This window comes from Colobus angolensis, unplaced genomic scaffold, assembly GCF_000951035.1.
Source record: "Colobus angolensis palliatus isolate OR3802 unplaced genomic scaffold, Cang.pa_1.0 Scaffold6, whole genome shotgun sequence".
NCBI lineage: Eukaryota > Metazoa > Chordata > Mammalia > Primates > Cercopithecidae > Colobus > Colobus angolensis.
The window spans coordinates 25,510,111-25,520,366 of NW_012119598.1; the positions used below are offsets into that span (position 1 = coordinate 25,510,111).

General features: G+C 40.2%; 1 protein-coding gene and 1 pseudogene across 3 annotated transcripts in view; one reads left to right on the forward strand and one right to left on the reverse strand.

Annotated features, from left to right (window-relative positions):
• Nucleotides 1–10,256, reverse strand: part of DCDC2 (doublecortin domain containing 2) — a 213,745-nt gene that overhangs the window by 187,493 nt on the left and 15,996 nt on the right. The window lies entirely within an intron of this gene.
• LOC105526825 lies at nt 680–1,236 on the forward strand (annotated as a pseudogene). Its single transcript, XR_001004150.1, has 2 exons — nt 680–739; nt 824–1,236. The product of XR_001004150.1 is annotated as a 40S ribosomal protein S23-like (transcript).

Below are 10,256 nucleotides of genomic sequence, written 5' to 3' on the forward strand. Positions count from 1 at the left end.
AGAGAGAGAGAGAGAGAGAGAGAGAGAGAGAGAGGGAGGGAGAGAGAGAGAGAGAGAGAAAGAGAGAGAGAGAGAAATTGAGATTGTGTCCGGGTACGGTGACTCGTGCCTGTAATCCCAGCATTTTGGGAAACTGAGGCAGGAGGCTCACTTGAGCCCAGGAGTTTGAGACCAACCTGAGCAACACAGCAATAGCTCATCCCGGAAGGACGGAGGGAAGGAAGGAAGGGAAAAATAAATGTAAGTGAATGAATGAATGAATGAGAAACAGAGGGAAGACTCGCGCGTCTAGGACCTATAACCCCCTCCCCGATGATCAGCGCCGCCTGGCGGCGAAGCGCGGGTGCGCATCACGTGAACACAGCAGGCAGCGCGCAAGCGGGGCCCTGGTTGGGGAGGCGGGCCCGGGAGGTGCCCTCCGCCGTAGTACCTACCCACACTCGCGTGCTAGAGAGGGAAGGGGTGTTCGGACGCCGGCCGCGCGGGGGCGGGGCTGTCGCACAGTGGTGAACTCTGCGGCGGCCTCGGGGCTGTTCCTCCAGCTGCTGTTACCTCAGCGGGCCTCCCTCACCCCAAGGAGAACGGAGTTGTTATTTCCCGCTGTTTCCATAGCAACCGCAGCCTAGCGCGGGGAGCGAGTCGGTGAACCAGGCCTGGCTTGAGCCTGGCTCCCTGGGATATGCCGGCTGCCTCGGGCAGAGGCGGAAGAACAGGGATTTGGAGGAAGAGGGAGAAACAGGTGACATTATCATGCATTCCTTCAATAAATGGACGCCTGCTGTGTGCCAGGCCCTGTACTAGTTGGGGCCACCGAGGTGAAAAGGAAAACCTACAAAATTTTGAGTGCCGCCCCCATCTGGGCACAGCCCTGAAGGCCAGCCCTTTTGGAGGTGCTTCTCATGCAAAAGGAATCGTCCTGGAAAAAGTAGGAGTTGAAGCCTAACAGCCAAATTCTGCCATTAGGAAGTGTATCAGGGCCCAGCTGATCAAGAATGGCAAGAAAATCACAGCCTTTGTACCCAACGACGTTTGCTTGAACTTTATTGAGGAAAACGATGAAGTTCTGGTTACTGGATTTGGTCGCAAAGGTCATGCTGTTGGTGATATTCCTGGAGTCCGCTTTAAGGTTGTCAAAGTAGCCAATGTGTCTCTTCTGGCCCTATACAAAGGCAAGAAGGAAAGACCAAGATCATAAATTTTAATGGTGAAAACACTGTAGTAATAAATTTTCATATGGCAAAAAAATAAAAATAAAAATTTTGAGTGCCTACGCTGTGCCAAGCTTTACACCAGGGAAAGGATTTTTCACTGGCGTGAGAAGGCTAAATGTCTGACTGGCTGTCCAAGAGCCGACATCTGTGCTATTTGTGTAGATTGTTAGCTCTGTCTGAGGAATAACAAGGGAGAGGAGTTGTGAGAATAGTAAGAGCCCCAGTAAAGAGTCGCTTTGTCCAGTCTAGTCTGGGACATACATATTGTGGCACCAGGAAAATGTTTAAAGAGTCGAAATCTTGCAGCTCATCTCTGCCAGTGTCCTTCATTCCTCCTAAGACTTTTCTACCATGTGTCATGTCCAAATTACTGGGTGTTCCTAACTCATCATGTATGAATAAAAAGAATAACTGCCATTAATTGAACACTATAACCATGGACCAGGTATTATGTAAGGCACTTTATGTAGATTATCTAATTTAATATTCACAATAACCTTCAGAGGTAAACGTTATTCTTTCCTCAGATGAGGAAACAGAAGGGTAGGGAAATCAAAGAAATTTACCTCGGGTCACACACAGGAGTTCAAACCCATTCGCAGGTTCTAAGGATTAGGAAACGAAAGAGAGAGAGAGAGAGTTCAAACCCTGTTCTGTCTTATTCCACAAGCTCCGTAACCACTGTCACAACACTGTGAAAGATGAACGTGTGGGACATTGCAATCTGGAGAGAAACATTTTTTTTCCTTCGAGATTTCTGTTCTAAAGAAACGCTTTTATTAAAGCCATGTAATATATTAATGCGTTGAAAGTTAACAGTTTTCAAATGCAGGAACAAAAAACCAAATACCCGCATGTTCTCATATAAGTAGGAGCTAAATGAGGAAAACTCATGGACATAAAGAAGGGAACAACAGACATTGGGGCCTAGTTGAGGGTGGAGCATGGAAGGAGGGAGAGGAGCAGAAAAAATAACTATTGAGTACTAAGCTTAGTACCTGGGCAATGAAATAATGTGTACAACAAACCCCCGTGACACGAGTTGCCTATATAAACAACCTGCATATGTACCCCTGAACCTAAAATAAAAGTTAAAAAAAAAAAGTTAACAAGTTTCAAAAGAAGGCGAAAGAGAACAATACAGGGAGGAAATAGACAAGGGAAATTTTGTGAGCTGGTTGTGGAGAATACACAGGTTGAGGGATGGATGGGGAAAATATCTGTGAAAATGTGCTACCACATAGGCGAGTAAGATAAAATACTTGTTATGTAGAATGGAAGGCAATTAAGTAGTCCCCTCCCCAAACAGCCTAAAGTTCCTGTCATCTATATTAACCCAATGTAAAATGAAAATGTGTGGCCTCTTATTCAAAAATTAAGAATTTGATGATAGCAACAGCAGAGCATTAAACAAATCGTGGGGTCCTTCTTGATATGGGACCCCGTCGCCAGCCCATGAAGCTGCCCGCACCAAGTCTATGCCTCCCACTGTGGTATCTCCAGCCCGAATTTGTCTCCTGAGCTTAGATTCATTTATCCAGATGTCTCTTGGATATGATGTGGTGATAAATGTTTAACTGCTGGCTTTTAGGAGGGCCTTGATTCATAGTATTTGCCAATCTCTGTAGCTTACTCCAAATATGGCCAATTTCTAGATACCAATCTAACATCAATGATGCCAAGGAAGGTGCAGTAGCAAGTCATTTTATGCTATTTCCACCATGCAGGCACAGCAGACTTAAGTAACTTTAAGAGCACAGATAGTAGTAAAATGTAGATAGAGATGAGTTTTGAGTATTTATTATCTTTGTTTTCAATGTAATTTATTTAATTGTATATTTATACAATTATTTTTTATTTAATTGTATATTTAACAATTATTTTTTATTTAATCGTATATTTATACAGTTACTTTTTAACAATGCCCATGTTTACAATTCCTGAGAATTTAACAAGTGCCTCACACGCCAGAACAAGGCCGTTCCAGGCATACCATTCTCCGGACAGCGTCTCTAGACCATCTAAAAGGCAGCCTAGACTCGAAATGTTCACGTGATCTCAAGTTTTCCTCAAAAACACTATTCCTATGTTTCCTGCTTCCACAAATGGACCCTCATCTACTCATTTGCTCAAAGCTAAAACATATACACTTCTCTTCTTCATAGAACACATTTAACTGTGGCAGAGAAACAACGACAAAAACAGTCAGATATCTGCAGTCTCTCTCCATGCTCCTGTTGCTTGCTGGATTGGTTTTGGAGCTCTTCTCTCTTGTGCAAAGTCTGAACACTGAGCAAAGAGAGAAGGCTTTAAGAAGTCAGAAAGGTTAGATAAACCCTGATCATGAAGAGCTGAGGTAGAATGAGGAGCAGAATGCTGAGGAATGAGGAGCTTCAGATGGATACAAGGGAATGTTTGAGAACACACATAGGAAAGGAGGGGAGAGTTTTGTATTTTAGCTTCTTCCTAAGTATATGAAAGGCATTGAGAATGAGAGAGATGGCCAAAGAAGATTCTTAAAAAAGTTTTGCTGTGCATTAAAAATAATACCACCAGCAGGGCATGGTGGCTCAAACCTGTAATCCCGGCACTTTGAGAGGCTGAGGCAGGTGGATCGCTTGAGCCCAGCAGTTCGAGACCAGCCTGGCCAACATGGTGAAACCGCATCTCTAAGAAAACAAAAAACAAAAAAAAATTATTCAGGCATAGTGGCATGCACCTGTAGTCCCAGCTACCCAGGAGACTGAGGTGGGAGAATCACCAGAGCCTGGGAGGTTGAGGCTGCAGTGAGCCACGATCATGCCATTACACTCCAACCTGGGTAAGAGAATGAGACCCTATCTCAAAAAATCAAAAAGAAAAATAATAATACCAACAAGGCATTTGCTGTTTCCTCAAGAGCCTAAATCTCTGAATTGCTTTCAATTATATATTTCCGCTTAAACAATATTTATTTTGATGTAATACTGTGCTAAAACCAGACCACATTGCACCCTAGGTTTATAAGGGCTCTTCAACTAATCACCAAGTTCTATCAATTCTACCTCTCAAATATTTCTTAAATCTGTTCACTTATCTCCAAACCCATTTCCACTTTTGAATTCAAGGCATCATTATCCCCTAAGAGGTAACCCTGTTTCCAGTTTGCTTCCCTGTTATCCATTCTCCACAGAACAGTCAGCCTGAAAGGTTGCTGAAAACACAGATCTATCCATTTCACTTTCCAGCTTAAAATTCTTCAAATCCTTATCAATTTCTCTTACAGTGAAATCCAATATCATCAACTTTGATTACAAAGCCATAAATATACTACTGTTGCTTTAGTTTCCATCTCTTCTTGCACAAATCTTCCTATGGCTCTCCAAAGTGAAAACTTGTACCATCGCTTCCTTTAAAATCCTTTTGGATGTACTTTACAGCCCCTTATCCCCTCATTCCTATTTATTTGGCTCCCTCCAACCTCCCTCTATAGATCAAGTCCCAACTTAAATGTCAGTTCCCCCAGGAAATCTTCTCTATCCCACTCCCCAGATCAGGATAAACCCCCAACATATTATATATTTTTTTCTCTATAGGTTTTATCAATGATAATTATAAAATTTAAAATATTTATTTATTTGTTTTTAAAAGATGGGGTCTCACTATGTTGCCCAGGCTGGAGAGCAGTGGTTACTCACAGGCATGAGCATAACATACTGCAGCCTTGACCTCATGGGCTCAGGTGATCCTCCCACCTCAGCCTCCCAAGTAGGTAGGACTACAGGTGCAAGTCACCATGCCTGGCTATATAATTACAAATCTTCATATAATTATATGTTTAATTATAAAGCTTTATATAATTACATGTTTAATCTTTGTAGAGTTAAATGTTTATACGTATAAATTTCCTAAGGAAAAGGATTGTGTTCATTTTATTCATCAATGTCTTACTAGTACCTAGCACAGAAGCTGGAACATGGTAAGTAGTAAATAATTATTTCATGAATAAATTAATAAAAGGGAAATATATTAAAATTAACTTAAAACTTCAAAAAAATGGAAAATACTCCTTTAGAAGGAAACATATTTTCAGATCAGCAAAAAAAAGTACATCCCTTGACAACCAAAGAGATTCTAAGACTAATTGCTTAGCTTCCACAGAAAATGCACAGCCACGTGCAGAGGTGTGCACCTACACAGGAAACCAAACTCTCTTACCCAGTGTTGAGTTTTAATATCCTTTGACGGCAATAGAGATATGTATGAAATGTGGGACATATTCTGCTAGTTTTTCCTTAAAAAGTGTCACCTTTACAATCGGTTTTCACATCTTAGCCTCAAAAAGAACAGGAACTTGAGTGCCTTGAGACTGTTTCTTGGACCTACACATGGATAATGGTAGGATGGTAGGACCTACACATGGATAATGGATATCAGAGAGTCTGATAAGCCTCTTGTCAGGTAAATTCAATCAGTTCTGGTAATCGCTAACTTCTTCTTCGTATCCATGTGCTAGGTGGCCTACCCCAGTTGGCTATATTAACTGGCTAACTCATTGGCCAGTATTGACTATAATGGGTAACATCCTTAACTCCTATCCAGAACCAAATCCTGTAGCTTCCATTTGCCTAACACACTTTAATCCTTCCTCTGCTGCTCATCCTCATTGCCTTACCTAGCTTTAGAGCTTTGTTTGTTTGTTTGTTTGTTTGTTTGTTTGTTTGTTTGTTTGTTTTGAAACAGAGATTTGCTCTTGTTACCCAGGTTGGAGTGCAATGGCATGATCTCGGCTCACTGCAACCTCTGCCACTCGGGTTCAAGCAGTTCTCCTGCCACAGCCTCCCGAGCAGCTGGGATTACAAGTGCCTGCCACCATGCCAATCTAATTTTTGTATTTTTAGTAGAGACAGGTTTTCACCATGTTGGCAAAGCTGGTCTCAAACTCCTGACCTCAGGTGATCCACCCACCTTGGCCTCCCAAAATGCTGGGATTACAGGCGTGAGCCACTGCATGCAACCTAAAAATGGTTGTTCTATACATTGCCATATAACTAAGGAGTTAAGAATAATAAAAAGGCTTGCTTTAGCAGCACGTATACTAAAACTGGAATGATACAGGTAAGATTAGCATAAGTTCCTGTGTAAGGATGACATGCAAATAAATGAAGCATTCCATATTTTTTTCCAAAAGAAAAAAAAGAAAAGAATAATAAAAAGTAAAAAGTTGTTGTTGTTTTTGTTGTTGTTGTTGTTGTGAGATGGAGAGTCTCTGTCACCCAGGCTGGAGTGCAGTGGCGCCATCTCAGCTCACTGCAACCTCCGCCTCCTGGGTTCAAGCAATTCTCCCACCTCAGCCTCCTGAGTAGCTGGGATTACAAGTGCGCACCACGATGCCCAGCTAATTTTTGTATTTTTAGTAGAGATGGGCTTTCGCCATGTTGGCCAGGCTGTTCTCAAACTCCTGACCTCAGGTGATCCTCCCACTTCAGCCTCCCAAAGTGCTTGGATTATAGGTGTAAGCCACTTTTCCCAGCCAGAAGTAATCATTTACTACTTTCTTTATTTCCACTTAGAATGTGAGATGAGTAGAAACAGTCTCCTAAAACCAGAAGCATTAAACCTTATTTTATATAAAACCATAAGTGAATCCTGAAGAAAACCATAGTTATCTTGGAATTCTACATAAACCAAATACCACATTTCTCCAAGTCAAAATTTTCTTTCTCTGAAAAACACATACAATTTTATGTTGACAGATTTGATAGCAGTGAAAAAACTTGCAGTTCACTAGAATAAGACCAGCAAACCCACCATAAAGTAGCAAGTTTAGAGGCCGAGGTGAAGAAAAGTCGGCAAAAACTCAAACCGAGAGCTTCTATTTTCTCTATGTTATGGAAGGAAGTATCTTCCATGGATCTTCTAGCAGTTAGTATCATGGTAAACATAAGTGTTTAATACATATATGCTAAATGAATTAATCTGAGCATGAAGGGTGCTGGGGATATGAAGGAAGAAGAGATGCACCTTGAGGAGCGTCGAACAGTTGCTGTGATATGCCCAGTGCTGTATTAGAAACCATTATGGAGTATATATGCTCATATGTGGTTTCTGCCCTTAATCCTTTTCAAAGAGAATATTGGTAGACTTTCATTCCTAACAACATGGTGAGCTAAATATCTTGGATCACTCTCCTTCTAAAGCAATCTAAAACACTTGATCTTTTTTCATAATATCTAAATCTTTTTTTTTGTTTTCTTTAGAAACAGGGCCTCCCTCTGTCACCCAGGTTGTGGCATGATCATAGCTCACTGCAACTTCTAGGCTTAAGCAATCCTCCTGCCTCAGCCTCCTTGGTAGCTAGGATTACAGGTATGTGCCACTACAACCGGCTAATTTTTTTAAATTTTGTGGAGGGATGGGGTCTCTCTGTGTTGGCCGAGCTGGTCTTGAACTCCTGGTCTCAAGCAATCCTCCTATCTTGGCCTCTCAAAGTGCTAGAATTACAGGCATGAGACACTATGCCTGACTAAATGTCTAAACCTTTTTAAATGCATTGCCAATTCGGCAAGAATGAAAGGAATTCAGAAAAGCCAAAACTTGAGTGATAACAGAAACCCTGGGAAGTAAGCAAGCACTGAAATCAGCTTTAACTCTAAGTATACCTGCCTATGCCCTGGTGATCTGGAACTGTTATTCTGATGGCTACACAGGGACAGAGACACAAGAAATAGGGCTAGGGCCTCCCAAGGTGAAGATTCAGAGAGAAGTTTCCCATGCAAATATGGAAATTCAAAGAGTTACACCATAAATGTGATGGTGAATAAGAAATTAGCCCTCTTTGCAGAGCAATTACGGCAAGAAGATATGCTTATTTTCGCATTTATGCTAAAGGCCGAGGTGGGAGGAAGGGAGCATAGAATTTCATCCTGATGCTTCATAATTACATCAGTTGAGCCCCAGATAGCTGTGGAACCTAATTAACTCTTTCTTTGTGATCTAAAAATGTGGGGCAAAGAATTAAATGTAAAGTGATCCTGGATTGGAATTGTCCTCAGATGACTGACAGAAACCAACACAAATTTTCTCTGGAGGAACACAGCTTCTACTCAATTTACAAATAATCCCCATAGATAATGTTCCAAGAAACATGAATATACAGTCAAAAAACCTAAAACTTATAAGAAAACAAATGATAAATGAGAATCTGAAGGAACAACAGCCAGAAGAATCAGACCTACAAAAATTTCAGCTATAGGAATTACCACAGGCAGAATGTAAAATAATTATGTTTACTATATTTAAAGCAAAAAAATGATTGAAAGTGTAAGAACAAAAGACTTTTAAAATGACCAAAGGTTTTTTTAAAAAAAATTGTGAAGCAGAATCTCTAGAATTGAAAAACATAATTAAAATTTAAAACTCAATAAAGAGTTTAAATAGCAGATTAGTCACATCCAAAGAGAGAATTATTAAACTAAAACAGTATATTCAAATAAGTTATCCTTGCATCTAATTTCTAGACTTCAGTTAAAGAAAAGAAAAAAATAACAAATAAGTGATCCAGAAGACAGGACAGAGAAAGAATAGATGAAAAATATGAAAAAAGGGTTAGAAGCTAAAAGTAACACTATTTACTACATTTTTAATCAAAATTCCAGAAGGAGACACAAAGAGAATGAAGCAGAGTCATTAACTGAAGTTTTCTAGAATTGTTGAAAGGTACAAATATTCATATTCAGGGAGTCAAATGAATCTTAAGAAGGAAAAAAAAACAAAGAATCACCACCTTAGCATATTGTAGTGATTCTGCAATACAAAATAAGCACATAACAAAAAATCAAAAGAAGTTAGTGGGAAAACACGTATTACCTACAAAGAAAAGACAATTCAATTAATGACTGATTTTTCAAAAGGAACATTACAAACCAGAAAACAGTGGAATAAGATCTTCAATGTGTTGGGAAAATAGTTGTCAATATGGAATTTGTGCCTGGCAAAATTATCTTTCTCAAGACAATTCAATTAATGACTGATTTTTCAAAAGGAACATTACAAACCAGAAAACAGTGGAATAAGATCTTCAATGTGTTGGGAAAATAGTTGTCAATATGGAATTTGTGCCTGGCAAAATTATCTTTCTCAAGAATTAGTAAAAAATGAGAGCATTTACCACCAAGAGAAGTTCATTAAAGGAAATTTTAAAAACTTGGCTCAGACAGAAAAAAAAAACTGACCTTGAATAATAGTCTAAGAGGCAAGAAGCCATGGTGAATGAAGACACTGGTAACTACGTGATAAATATTTTAAACGATTGCAGGAAACAATAATGACACTGTCTGATTGTGGAATGTATGATTCATATAGAACTGGAATACTAGAAAATAGTAGAATATAAGCTAGGCGCGGTGGCTCATGCCTGTAATCCCAAGACTTTGGGAGGCTGAGGCGGGCGGATCACTTGAAGTCAGGAGTTCAAGACCAGCTTGGCCAACATAGTGAAACCCCGTCTCTACTAAAAATACAAAAGTACAAAAATTAGCTGGGTGCAGTGGCACATGCCTGTAATCCCAGCTACTCAGGAGGCTGAGGCAGGAGAATTGCTTGAATCCAGGAAGTGGAGATTGCAGTGAGCCGAGATCATGCCACTGCACTCCAGCCTGGGCAAAAGAGTAAGACTCTGTCTCAAAAAAAAATAAATAAATAAAAAAGAGAATAACAGAAATAAATGGGGAAAAGAGTAATCAAAATATAAGCATTATAAGGCCCTTTTGTTTGTTTTTGTGGAGAAAGATAAATAACTTGAGATATTGTTATGTATGCATGTTAAAATGTATAGGGTAACCATTGTTTTAAAAAATAGACATTCTGAGCCTGGGCTCAGTGGCTTATGTCTGTAATCCCAGCATTTTGGGAGGCCGAGGCAGGTGGATCACCTTAGGTCAGGAGTTCGAGACCAGCCTGGCCAACATGGTGAAACCCCATCTCTACTAAAAGTACAAAAAATTAGCCATGCATGGTGGTGCACACCTGTAATCCCAGGTACTCAGGAGGCTGAGGCAAGAGAAT